Here is a 14913-nt window from a genome sequence, read left to right as displayed (position 1 = left end):
TTTGGCACAGCTTCACTATCACTGTCCTCAATCAAATGCTCTTCCTCTTGTTCCCCCATATCCACTTCTAAGACACCACCCTGTCCTTGTGTTATGCTCTTCACATCGCTTTCATTACGGTGTGACTTACTCTTCTTATGCTTCCGTTTGCGATGCTTACGTTTTGTCGCTTTTTTTGATGAAGGCTCACCCTGCACATCGGCTACACCTACCGTCAATTCTTTCTGTTCTCCTATTGCATGTGTAGTTGACCCAACATCCATACTTGAGTCTGCAGACACCAGCTCTTCAAGAACTTTGCTAGTTGCTCTCCCACTAGCACTAGAGCTACTCTCTTTCTCACTTAAATGTTGTTCCACTGACTGTTCCTGTACAGTCTCGCTATTCTTATCACCCTTCTTTCTCTTGGGGAACTTCTGTTTTCTCTTTTTCTTTCAATGTTTGTGGCATCTTGGGTTACCTTAGGTGTAGATGTCGTAAGTTGGTCACCATTTGAACTCTTTCTTCTGCTGGTTTTGTCTTCCCTGTGGCAACCGTCATCATCATTAGATTCATCATTTTCTTTCATGTTCTTATCCTTTTCCCCTTGAATGTCGTCATCATCTGTACTCGATGTTTCTTTACTGTGGTGTTTTCTTGAGGCTTCACCTGCAAGCTGTTGGTGATGCTTGCCACACAGATTACTTTTGCTTGTAGCAGGGGTCGTTTGAGGTGACTTCATTTCAGCAGTTACATTCTGAAATGATTTGCAAAAAGAAGAAATATTGTTGTAGTTTTTTTCCACAATGACTCATCACAAATACACCATGAATTGACCAATTAATGATGGCACATGTTTACATTAGACAAAATTGTTTGCTTGCCCTCCACGGACCAACTCAAAATTGGCCAAAATTAGGGTCAGCTCTTTTCAAAAAAGTATTTTTTAGATTTTAGTTTATAATTTTAATGGTTTTTTTATTCCTTTTTCTGTGTGTAATTTTCATTTCTAAGCTAAATTTGGCCACCAACATTTTGCTAAGAAGGAAATCATTACTGTAAACTCATAAAACATTTCATAACTATGCCTGTAAGTATTTAGTCACCCTAATTGAATCTATTTCTATGGTGTGTCATGCATATTGATGGTCTGAAGTATTGATCTACATGATCAATGCTCATTGCCTAGGCATATACAGTAGGGAGTAATTAAAAACATATACCGTATTTCGTCAAATAGTCGCCCCCCCTCAAATAAACGCCCCCCACCACTTTTTTCAACTAAGATGTTTCAAAATTCGATATTTCCATGCTATCTTGTGTAGTAAGCTTACCAAGTTGCTCACATGGTCATGATAGCAGCAATAAATGGCGAAAATCAGGCATCCGAACCGAAGTGAACCAAAAGTCAGTGCCAAAAGGTCATAGTTCGTCATTTTAGCGTGACTTTTAAGCTTACCTAATGATTTTAACGGGATTTTCGTGCTAAAAATGACCTCTAATAAACGCCCCCCCTTGGGAAAATGTTACGCCCCCGGGGGCGTTTATTCGACGAAATACGGTATGTGACCATCCACCACAAAGTGGTAGTAAAGTCGGCTCTAGGTCATTTTCTGTTTATTCCAGATTTTGAAAGAATTCACTTTCAGCTTTAAAATGACACCTCAACCAGCTTCATCTGACATCTGAAACTGAAGTTATGGTTCATCAAAGGTCAAATTCCTAATATATTTTACATAGAAATCCATATACTGTTTTTGATTTATCTCAAAATGAAAAATGCCGACTTTACGACCAGTTTGTGGTGGATGGGCACATATTTTTCCGACCTACCGACCCACCACAAAAATCCCACTGGAGGGCAAGCAAACAATATTTTTCTGCGGCCTTATGTTTTGGTGTCTTTATCCATTCAAGATGCCTTCTTTTGTTTCACATATGATAAACTAATAATACAGTTTCTATGGCAGACCACATAAAATCTTTTCAAAACCCAACTTACAAAACCCCTGTTGTTTTAATTTTGTGAGTTGTCTTTTCTGTAAAACATTAAAAACAAGAGGGCCATTTTAGAGGGGTTGTGAGAATTTTTCAGGGTCACCAGTGTGCATAACGTGTGACACTTGCTCAACCATCAAAACATGAAAGAAATCTGCCTACCCTCGTTTTCCTTGGTCTGTCAGGTTTTCTCAGAAATACTGTGTTAACATTGTGTTCCCGTCCTCTTTATACACCAACTTTGAGCCCAATTGAAGCTATTTCATATTTGACCCCTAAATGACATTTGCCCTCAACATCCTTCAGGGTATTATAAGCCCCCACCCAATGATCATTGTTACTATGCATCAGTTTAATAACATAACATAACATAATAGGAGGGTCGAAAACGATGCCAAGGTTCCGCAAATGTAATAGTAATGATACATTTGGAATGGCATCTATTTTACTAACTTTTTAAATCAAATTAAGCACACATACATGTACACATGTTCAAACAGGTCCGGATATGGGAGGTTGGACTCTGCCTTGAAATGAATTTTATTATACTTATCATGCTTACCCAGCAAACACAAAAACGTTTTAAAAACGTTTTAAATAAGTTATATTTTGGCTTTTGGTTTAGGTAAAAACGTTTTAATAACATTAAAATGTCGGGTTATATAAAGGTCATGATAACGTTTTAAAAGCGTTTTGTATGAAAACACACTACAACAATATTTTTTAATGTTTTCAAAAATGTTATTGTAAACTATTTTTGGAAACATTTTTGCCAAACATTTTGTCAATACTTAAATAACATTATGTTAAAATATATGAACCCGGCAAACACAGAAATGTTTTTAAAATGTTTTTTTCAAAACCTTTTAATAACATTTAAATGTCGGGTTATATAAAGGTCATGAAAACGTTTTTAAAACGTTATTGCAAATATTTTGGGCAAACATTTGTTGCTAAATATTTTTTCAACCCGAAAATAACATTCTGTTTAGAATGTTTTGTATCAAGTGTTCAAGAATGTTTTTGGAATGTTATTAAAACATTTTTATACCCTTTATATAACCCGACATTTTTAAATTTTTAAACGTTTAAAAACGTTTTCTGTAAAACATATTTGTTTGCTGAGCAGTAGATTATCAAAAATGTTTTTAAGGTTATGAAAACGTTTTATACTCTTAATATACCCTTTATATAACCCGACATTTAAACGTTTTCTGACAACCTTTTATAACCTTTTGCAAATGATGTCGAAAACGTTTTGTGTTTGCTGGGTAATCACATTAAAGCAATAATGTGTGAGTTGCATAAAAATAGATTCCTATTTAAATGTTAGTTTTTACTGATCACATTGTCCCCTTTTAATTTTGAGCCAAATAAATGAGCCAAAATGAAGAAAATTGCTATTTCATTCCAGCGCCTACAATGCATGTATTAGCTCACTTAACACAGCTGGGGCGAACAAACAAGACGTAAGATGAATAGCGATATGCACACACTTATACGTCACTGACTAAATAATTCAATAGTACACATGCACGCGATGTGTTAATAGCCACCACTCGATCGGTGAACTAGTAATAAAACCAGAGATCTCCGGATTTAATATAAAAACTTACATTTTACTGTAATAAGAGCACTTTCAGACTTTATCTTTCACATGGTGTTTTAGTACACCATTGGGCATTGCAAAAAGTAGAAATTCAAGAAAAATTGAGGGCGTCGCTGTGGAGTAAATCACACATTATGATTTTAACGATCAAATCACATTTGGCTTCCATCATAAGGAGGATGGTCCAACTGACGGCTGTCAGTCGGTCAGGCATTTGCTCACTCTATCACTCTTAAGCTGAATTATTTTATACTTGATTGCTTTTGCACAAAGCAATTCTCACACATGCTCAGTGTTTACTTCTGTTTATGTTGGAATAGTAGACAAATAAAGTCACAGCTACAAAATAATTCTTCTCTGAGTTGAAAACTTGAAATCAAATAGGAATTTTGAGTTTTATTTTCCCCTTTTTGTTGAAAAAACCAGATTTTCACAAGGGATTTTACTAACGAGCATGACAGCTTTGAGACTCAGGATTTAATGAAGGTGGCTGCTTTGAGGTTCAGGATTTAATTAAGGTGGCAGCTTTGAGATTCAGGATTTAATTAAGGTGGCAGCTTTGCGACTCAGGATTTAATTAAGGTGGCTGCTTTGAGATTCAGGATTTAATTAAGGTGGCAGCTTTGCGACTCAGGATTTAATTAAGGTGGCACCTTTGCGACTCAGGATTTAATTAAGGCGGAAGCTTTGAGACTCAGGATTTAATTAAGGTGGCTGCTTTGCGACTCAGGATTTAATTAAGGTGGCTGCTTTGCGATTCAGGATTTAATTAAGATGGCAGCTTTGAGATTCAGGACTTAATTAAGGCGGCAGCTTTGAGATTCAGGATTTAATTAAGGCGGAAGCTTTGAGACTCAGGAATTAATTAAGGTGGCAGCTTTGAGACTCAGGAATTAATTAAGGTGGCAGCTTTGAGATTCAGGATTTAATTAAGGCGGAAGCTTTGAGACTCAGGAATTAATTAAGGTGGCAGCTTTGAGATTCAGGATTTAATTAAGATGGCAGCTTTGAGATTCAGGATTTAATTAAGATGGCAGCTTTGAGATTCAGGATTTAATTAAGGTGGCTGCTTTGCGACTCAGGATTTAATTAAGATGGCTGCTTTGCGATTCAGGATTTAATTAAGATGGCAGCTTTGAGATTCAGGACTTAATTACGGCGGAAGCTTTGAGACTCAGGAATTAATTAAGGTGGCAGCTTTGAGATTCAGGATTTAATTAAGGCGGAAGCTTTGAGACTCAGGAATTAATTAAGGTGGCAGCTTTGAGATTCAGGATTTAATTAAGATGGCAGCTTTGAGATTCAGGATTTAATTAAGATGGCAGCTTTGCGACTCAGGATTTAATTAAGGTGGCAGCTTTGAGATTCAGGATTTAATTAAGATGGCAGCTTTGAGATTCAGGATTTAATTAAGGTGGCAGCTTTGAGACTCAGGAATTAATTAAGGTGGCTGCTTTGCGACTCATGATTTAATTAAGGTGGCTGCTTTGCGACTTAGGATTTAATTAAGGTGGCAGCTTTGAGACTCAGGATTTAATTAAGGTGGCAGCGTTGCGACTCGGGATTTAATTAAGGTGGCTGCTATGCGACTCAGGATTTAATTAAGGTGGCAGACTTGCGACTCAGGATTTAATTAAGGTGGCAGCTTTGCAACTCAGGATTTAATTAAGGTGGCTGCTTTGAGATTCAGGATTTAATTAAGGTGGCCTTACCTCTAATAGCTGTAGGAATGCTTCTCCATATACAATCTTTATTGGCATCTGTAAACGCTCACGTTGCTTTATCTTCCAGTGTGGATACTTTGTCAAAAGCGTCTGTCATGATAAAGAAAAGTCCATCATCAACAAAATACTATATCAAAAAGTACACAAAATTTTAAATAAATACAAGAATGCCCAGATGAACCGATTTAATTATTTTTTTGTTTTTACTCTTATCTATTCTCCTGCATGGTTAGTACAAGTGACCATAATGGGATATGCAAACTTGAGTCACATTTTTGTCCCTGGTTTCATAAAATCATGCCTTTTATCACAGCATTTCGAGCCGTGAGAACTTTCCCCCATGTCCCAGGTCAGTATTCTTCCGCCCCTCAATTTTTTGTCAAGCCTGGAGAAAGTTGCACTAAGGTAAAAACTGGGCCTTATCTTTTGAGATGTGTAGGCCACTGCTTAAAATCACACACCTCAAGATGTTTAGGCTGAACTGCAAATCAAGGATAAGGCCTAAAAAAATTGTTTGATTGGCGTAACATAACAAAAAATTAGGGTTGGTCGGTCGGCAATTTTTTTACTTTTTATTATTATTTTTACACACATTTGCTTAAATTTGAACTTTTTTCGATTCTTTTTAAATTTCAATTTTTTACATTTTTTTTGCAAAAACATAAGAAAAAAGTCTATTTCTAGGGTCGGCCGGGTTACACCAATCAAACATTTCTTTTAGGCCTAATCCTTTTCAGGAAATCAGAATCGGATGACACAAACACCTTACGTCACAACGGTCCACTTTATGTGACACTTTTCTGTTCCATGCCATAACTGTATTCTAAAACTAGCTAAATGATTTTTTGTGGATAGGTCACAGCACCACACATCGTCATGCTAAGCATTACAGCATGCAACTGCAAGGGCTATTTATTTTAGTTTGTCGTAAAAGAAGCCATGGCACACATACTTTTTGCGAATAAGTCAATTCACTTCATTGTCTAATTTGGGACATATACATGCCATCAAACAACCATGCTCAACATTGGGAATTTGACTCCACAAGTCAAAAACATCAGCAAGAATTTCCTGACCCATTGGTGTGTGACTATTACCGTTCGAGGTCTTTATGAGAATTGATTATGTGATAACAGGTTTGTCCAAGGACCAGTTGGCAATAAAATGTATCCACTTTGCCTATCATGGTGTGTATATGCCGCCACAGAAGAGAGAACATCGGGTGGTGGATTCCTTTCATTAGTCAGCCATGTAGCTGAGGAACTCAACCTATAGCCTGCAGATATAACAGGTCAATGGGATGTGGCGTACAACTTGCAGGTCATCTGGGCAGACAAACCCTGTTGTATAAAAGACAGCAACAACTATCTTTGACTTCATGAAAGACTACATACAGGAGAATCTACCCAGTTGTTTAGAGAGGTAGCAGATGAGCTTCATCACACAGTCCTTACAAATAAAGCAATGCCAAGAAACATGATTCGTCTGAGCCTCTTTGCGTGGATTGCAAGCTGGTTTGATAAATCTCCAACACTTTACAATATCCAAGGCCAGCACATGCAAGAAAGCATCCTTCCTGACAAACCACAACTTGAATGATGCAAAAGCAAAGAAAAAATGGACCAAATTCACTCTAAGAAATAAAGGTTCTAGTAGAACCCTTTTTGTCCTCTCAGGAGAACCCTCCCTCTTGAACCTCTTGAAAATGTTCTTTAATTTTGGAGAACCCTTAAAGGTTCTCTAAAAACCGAAAACAGTTCTGTATCACATTTTTGGGGCCATTTTAATTGGTGGTCAGTTCAAATCATCCTCAAGGTAACGAGGGTTCAGGAATGTCCTCTCTTTGTTAACAGTTGGCTAATATGTGTACCTATACAAATTGCAATGCTTTGTTGTCCACCATTTGAGAAGGGTTTATCTAAAGCAACCAAAGATTAGAGCTATATAACCATTCTATAGATAATATCCTATTATCCTCTTCAACAATAGGATTATAGAAAGAATAAAGTTAAAAAGGTGTTTGACTTGCACTACCAAAATATGATCTATGTAGGTACCGACAAGAGGTATCTTTTGTTGTGACTGGTCACATATATATTTTTGAGCATCAGCTCAATTCTTGGCCAATTTTCATTAAAAAGGTGTCAAAATGCTCAGGAAAACAAGCCTCATCTGGTAAGATGTTACTTAGCTGCAAGATGGAAGCCATTGTAATTTTCAAAATTTCCCATGTGTTACCGAAAGCTAGGGGTCCCAACTTATAACACATGACCAGATACAGATCACACAAACACCTTACGTCACAACGGTCCACTTTATGTGACACTTTTCTGTTCCATGCCAGGAACTGTATTCCAAAACTTTTTTTGTGGATAGGTCACAGCACCACACATCATCATGCTAAGCATTCCAGCATGCAAGTGCAAGAGCTATTTATTTTAGTTTGTCATAGAAGAAGCCATTGCACACATACAGCGCCTTGTGGTCTTTGATGTAATGCGCTATATAAGAATAAATTATTATTATTATTATTTTTGTGAATAAGTCAATTCACCTCATTGTCTAATTTGGGATGTATACATGCCATCAAACAACCATGCTCAAAATTGGGAATTTGACTCCACAAGTCAATAAAAATTCCCTTTAAAAGGGAAGGCCAGCCTCAATGCAGAAGAGGTCTTGTAAATAGTTTGGGTCACCGTGAAAGGCATTTTTAGGATCACGCTTACATCCATGTTACATGACAGTTCACCAAACCATCAATGGTGAGAACATGCACACTGAAACAGCAAAAACATTAACTCCTATAACTCCTGTCAACTCTTTAATTCATTACTCCAAATTGTTCTGTATTTTTGTCTTTACTGCTTTTACCCATGCTTATTATTAAAATCAAGAAATACACTGCAGTTGTTAGTTAATTCGCTATGTTAACTCAACTTACATGCACATTTTATTTTAAAATAATTTTATATTATTTCGCAATGTATAGTTTACTATAAAGTAGATAGTGGCAAGCACATGATAAAGGACTGATCATTCACTACAATCTTCACTTTTAAACTGTATTTTTTGAATGTGTTGATTGTTAGTCCGAAACTCCTGCAAAGCTATGGACATGGCATCTAACCTACTCCATTCTGTAATAGTCTGCATTGTGTGTTTTCTCAGTCTTCAATCATTTTGTTGAATGTAATTTTATGAATCAAATAAAAAAGATAGAAATTGGCCTCACTTTAGTTAGTTATGTGTCATTTTACAGTATTTATAATTTATAAAGTAAGACAATAATTTATTTATTTCTATAAGTGCATGTCAAAATATGGGATATATTGTTCAATATTATAGCTAGCCCCTAAAAACTTTATTTTCAATCGGATTTTTCCCGTTGAAAAGACAAAACTGATGTTAAAGATAGCAATAATATCATCACTAACATTTTAAGTCAATTTTATCCATAAAACGATACAGGATAGGATAGATAATTACTTTGACTTCAATGTGGTCCATATAATGAAGATTTTGATACTACAACATTATTAGATCTGTTATCAACATATCAATTATGCACTCACAGGCAACCAAACATCATGCTATGCTCAGTAGTCCACTGATATGACCTCGTGATCATTCCCCCGCTTTGACCACAGATTATAGGAGTGCTTTGACCATGTCATTTTTTTGATATGCTGATTGCTGAACAAGTTTATGTTTATATGTGTAGGCCTAACCTATGATAACTTTTAAGTCATAATTAATTCAAACATAACTTTGGCAATACTCAATCGTTTTCGTTCGTTGAAACGGCAAAACATACTTTCTTTTCCTTGCAAATCGAATTAGCAGACATCAAAAACATTTCCACCACGAAAAAAAAAAAAAAAATTCATACCAATAGAAGAAGGCTATAATCTTAGCTAATCTTTAGTGTACACAGACCCCATCTCAGAAACAGGTACCAGCCCTATGGGCTGGCGAAAACATCAGCAAGAATTTCCTGACCCATTGGTGTGTGACTATTACCTTTCGAGGTCTTTATGAGAATTGATTATGTGACAACAGGTCTGTCCAAGGACCAGCTGGCAATAAAATGTGTCCACTTTGCCTATGATGGTGTGTATGCCACCACAGAAGAGAGAACATCAGTTGGTGGATCCCTTTCATTAGTCAGCCATGTAGCTGAGGAACTCAACCTACAACCTGCAGATATAACAGGTTAATGGGATGCGGCCTACAACTTGCAGACAAACTCTGTTGTATAAAAGACAGCATAGGCTATCTTTGACTTAATGAAACTGAGGAGCTTCATCATGCAGTCCTTACAAATAAGCAATGCCAGGAAACACGATTCGTCTGAGCCACATTGCGTGGATTGCAAACTGGTTTGATAATTATCTAACACTGCATAGCAATTGGCTTGTGTCAGATTTAGGAGGTTTACTCTAGTGCCAGTTCAGATGCTCAGCACAATTCTTGGTGTCCAACAACTGTGATTCAGGCTGTCAACAAATCTAAGGGAAAAAAAAGGAGAGTCATGGTGCTGGGAAGAGACATAGTTGACAAAAGCTGGTATAGGTAGTCCAAATGATCATATCAACAAAATGATGACATGGGGGTCTAAAGCCCTATGTTCCAGTGTCACATCTGCAACAGGTCTTTTGATGAAGTTGATGTTGATATCTCTGAAGATATTGGTTTAAACCCAGAAATGCCAGCTGAACAATTTGGTGCAGGTGAAATATCTGTGGAATTTGACAATGATAACATTAAGGATATGTGTGAAGTAATTCTGAAAAATATGTGCACAGACCTCAGGAAAATTGGGATGCAAGAATGTCACAAAACAAAAAGCAACTACAGAATGCTGCAGAAGAAGCCTTTTCACATGAATTACATCCAGAAGGAACTAACCAAGATAAAACCACACTCATGTTAGAAGCAAAAGCTAAAATTGAAGTACTGATCGACAACATACCTGGACCATCATCTGATCAGTTTTCTACAGAGGAGTGCATTTTAGGATACTTGGAGTATGAACTGTTCAGGAATCAGAAAGAACTCACACCTGAGCAAACATGGAGAGCCTTTTACATGAAACACAATGAAAATGCAGAAATGGAACCATTTATTAACTTGTACCAAAACATAAACATCGGTACCACATCAGAAGTAGCAGCTGAAACAGTAGGCAGCATGATGAACCTTCAAAAGCAAAAGGAAGGAACCTACATCCTCATAATTACTGCAAAGAACTCTACATTGCATACAATCTTGGCCTGCTTCATATCCTGGACAAGTTCAAACAAATAACTTTCCAAAGATGAGCAGAAAATACTCAAAACATCTGAAAATTGGATGGAATCCCATCATCTGCCAAGTTGAAAAAAAAAGCTGTGTATGGGCCTGCTGGTTGAAGAGCGCTAATTCTATTGTATAGATGAGTTGACTTCTGACGTCATTGCCTGGCAGTATGCGCGAGCATCATCACACTTCCCATTGCTCCTTGCCTGGCAGCATGCGCATGCATCATATTTTGTTCAGGGCCTGTGCTTTTAAAAACTCCCGCCACATCACAATAAGGCTATTGAACAGTGTAGTAACTGTATGCAGTTCCCTCAAGCTTATCGATATACCAGTCCCTTACCTTTGTTGATCAACATTATAACTCATCCATACGGTACACATACGTAAAAGAACCGGCAATGGAGCTCATTTTATAGTGTCCCTTAATCCAATCTCCTTCAGATGGACAACAATTATTGGTGGTCCTCCATGCTCATCAGCCATCAAATTGAATTTTAGGTTCAATCTCAAAATTACCTAATATTAGCCAAATTTGCCCCAAACAGTGGAATTCATTCATTTGTTATTTGTGACATGATCAAGAGGAATGAGTCGGACGTTGCTAATATTGTTTTTAAGATATCGGCAAAAACAGTGTTCAAATTCTTTTGTTTCATATTGTTTTCAGCCATTGAAAAATTGCTCATAACTCGGTAACCAGATGTCCGATTTTGATGGGGTTTGCATCAAAATGTAGCATTAATAACCTGCCAGAAAATGATGTAAAAAACCTCTAAATGAAAATTGCCGACATGTGACTCATTCCCCTTGATCATGTCACATTTTGACTGGGTGCAGTTTGAAGGAGTGAAGCCCAAGATAGGGAAATGTACAGTCACTGACTGTCTGATATTATCTCAGATGTCCCACACTCAAACACTAGTCTTACACAACACACATTTTATTGCAGAAGTGTAGCCAGATTTCCAGAGATATGTGGGGCAAGCAAATTTCAAGAGCAGTACACTTTGATGAAAATGGTCACAAAATGGCCTAAAATATCAAGATAGCGAGCATTCAAAGGCAGGAGGGGGTGGGGGATTGGTGGAGGCACCCACAAGGGGCACCCCTTGTCCCCCGGTTCAAAGTGTTGTACTAGTTATGTATCCATTTCATGAAGTTGATAAAAGAAATCTTAATATCTCTTAAATGGCAGTATCATTTAGAACAATCTTGTTCTTGATTCCGATTTTGATTCCAAAGTGAGAGTACATACCCGCTTTGTAGGCAACCCCATTGTTGCAGTAGAAGTCTTCAACGCAACGAGTCTCTACCTATATAAAGAATAATCAAAGAAAATAGATCCTTATCACCAGTTAGGCCAAAAAAAAAGTTGTTTGTTTGTCCTCCACCGCCCGCTCCTCAGATTAAGGCCTGACCAATATTTTTTTTTTAATTTAATTTTTTTAATAAAAATAAGTCAAATTCAATTTTTTTCAGATTTGGAGTATCTTTGGACCTAGCTAGAGCTAAATGCTAAGATCTTTCATGATTGAAAATTAAAAAAAGCCCCCAAAAAACATTTTGTGCCTTCAATATGCAAAGTTATAACTTGTGTTCATGTCATAGGCCTAGTCTATTATTTTTAGTGACTTCAAAATACATTGCATTTGAAATCATTAAAAGACTATGACATGAACACAAATTATAACTTTAACTGCATATTAAAGAAACAAAATGTCAGGGTTTTTTTAAGTCACCATGAATGATTGTAGCATTTAGCTCTAGCTAGGTTCAGGAATACGCCAAATCTGAAAAAAAAATGAAAAAAAAAAAAACAATCCGCCCGCCGCACATCCTCTTTCAAAGCTGTGGAGGACAAACAAACAATTTTTTTTTTTTTTTTTAGAGTTGGCTGTTAATGTTGTGAATAGGTCGAATTGTGGTATCCTGGGAATAGTAATGACCTCAGGCGAAAATTGTGGTTGTTCACTTCAAAGCGGACTTGACGAAGAATTCAAATATCAGAGTTACATCTTCATAAGCATTATTTAAATTAGTATTAATTACATATCTCAAGAACCACAATACATTTAAATGCACTTTTTGAGAGTGCATGTTTTCAGAGTCAGAAATTTGCGACCAAGTACGAGAATGGGGAACAGACAAAAACAATTGTAGTTCCATTATAAATACAATACATAATACCGTTTTTTTTTTTTTTTATATAGAAACATTATCTTTGAGCTTCAAAAAAAGGCTTCATTTGGATGACATGTGCGCATAGCGCACCAAAATTTGATTTTACACTATTTTCGCCCATTATCAGGAAGAATGGGTTTATTGTGACAATGTGCGCGTGTAGCGCTCAAAATTTTTGCATTTTACACTATTTTGGCCCATGATCGGAGTAAATTTTGGTGTAAAAGGGCATGCACATATTTTTTGGGGATTTGGGGGCACGAACCCCCGGGGTATAAACAGGGGGCAAAAGCGAAGGGGCGGCGGAAGATAAATGGGGCGGCAAACAGACTAACTAAAGAAAAAAGGGCGGGACTTAAGGGCGGCAAGAATAATTATCAATGAAAAACGGCAAAAATTATGGAAAATTACAGAAACTATACCTTTTGACTGTCAATAGGGCAACACCTGTATGTGGTGATTAGGGGGGGTGTAACATCTATAAAATTGTACTTGAAAAAAAATGTGTGAAATTTTTTTAGCTCCTATCCCCCCCCCCCTTTTTACATTTTCGAGAGCCGTCCTGGCTGGAAAAAATTTGGGTCAACCTTTTTGGGCTATTGCTGCGAAGGGCAGCAAAATAAACATTTTCTTTAGCCCCCCAGGGTAGGAGCGGCACGGTATGTACGCCACTGAAGGGGCTCCTTGCCCCTTTTCATTTGCCCTACAGAATTACTCTCATTTTTTGTCATAGGGGCACTCTTCTCGGGCATTCTAAGCAGGCTTTGAGAAAAAACACAATATTATGCTGCAAAAATCCAGTTCACTTTTCCAAAATACGTGATTTTCTAGCTCAATGCCTGGGTTCAAAGGGCATTTCGTGATCCACAGCATCATCCCCCCAACTTTTCTCAAAAAAAGGTTGAGATTTTTATATCACTGGAAACCTCTGGCTACATAATGTTTATCTACAAAAAATTTCTTGCAGATTAATTCGTTTAGCAGATCGAGATATTGTGAAATTTGAATTTTGTTCTGGTATACCATAACTCGCACTCGCAAAATCGGAATCAACTCAAATTTTGGGAATAAGCTTTTTTTGGGCTATATCTACTGAAAAATGTCATAAAAAGAGGATGCTAGGATCATGAAATACTCCTTTAATGTGCACACTGCATTAATGTCAGAAATACATGTACACGGGACCAACGGCTTAAAGTGCCCTCCGAAGCACTAAGCAATTAACACGGAATGTCTGGTAGAAGCAGACAGACCGAGGAAAACAAGGGTAGGCAGATTTCTTTCATGCTTTGATGTTTGAGCAAGTGTCCCAAGTTATGCACACTGGTGACAATGAAAAAATCTCACGACCCCTCTGGTACGAGATACGTGCGGTTTTTAATAGCTTGTCTATTCAAAAGCGTTTTTGTCACCATGGGGTCTCCCTGTTGGTTTTGTTTTGGCTGGGTTTTTTCTCGATGTTCGGGGGGAGTAAGGCAGGTTGTATTAATTGCCCCAGCTCAAGCCATATCAGTAATGTCACCCTTGTGAGGTAGTAACTGCGGCGGGGCTATTTCCCCTTCTTGATTGGCTGCCTTACGACCTTGCCAGGCTCGGACCAATCAGATCTCTTGTTAGTGAGCGTCTGGTACTTCGCGGTTTTTTCCCTCTCCTCCTCATTCACTTTTTCGGCTGGAGCGGTCAGGTTCGTTTGAAAATCCCGCCCAACCCGGTGTTTGGGGGTAGCTGGCCAGGTCTGTGCGCAGTCCCCGTTCAGGATGTTGGGGTGGGCTGGCAAGATATCTTGCAGCCGTGTGCTCAGCCAGGTATGGCATGTTTTTCAGGGGGATCAGGGTCTGGACCGTGTCTTTTTTGGTTGTTTCAATGGTCGTTTCCGGAAAATATTTGGAGGTGTGTTGCCCCAAGTGGGATCCACCATCAAAATCATCAAATAATATGTCCAGAATCCGTTCCCACCTTTTTGTTCCCTATCAATGGGTAATCTCTGTAGATAGTCCTACTTGTTCGTGCATCAGTGTGGTGCTCTGACCGTTTCAGCTAATTCCGCAAAAAATAAATGTTAATTGGGTGGTATCATAAATTGGCTGTGTGATGAGTTATTTTTCTCTATGTGCATGT

General features: G+C 37.7%; 1 long non-coding RNA gene across 1 annotated transcript; it reads right to left on the bottom strand.

Moving 5' to 3' along the window:
* Positions 1–631: 631 nt before the first annotated feature.
* On the bottom strand, positions 632–11929 carry LOC140142786 (uncharacterized). Its single transcript, XR_011857583.1, has 3 exons — positions 11870–11929; positions 5299–5400; positions 632–736 (listed from the first exon to the last, which is right to left on the bottom strand). It is a non-coding gene; the product is annotated as an uncharacterized lncRNA (long non-coding RNA).
* Between the last annotated feature and the right edge of the window lie 2984 nt (positions 11930–14913).

The sequence above is a fragment of the Amphiura filiformis genome, chromosome 20, assembly GCF_039555335.1.
Source record: "Amphiura filiformis chromosome 20, Afil_fr2py, whole genome shotgun sequence".
Lineage (NCBI taxonomy): Eukaryota > Metazoa > Echinodermata > Ophiuroidea > Amphilepidida > Amphiuridae > Amphiura > Amphiura filiformis.
This window is presented reverse-complemented; position numbering and strand designations above follow the sequence as displayed.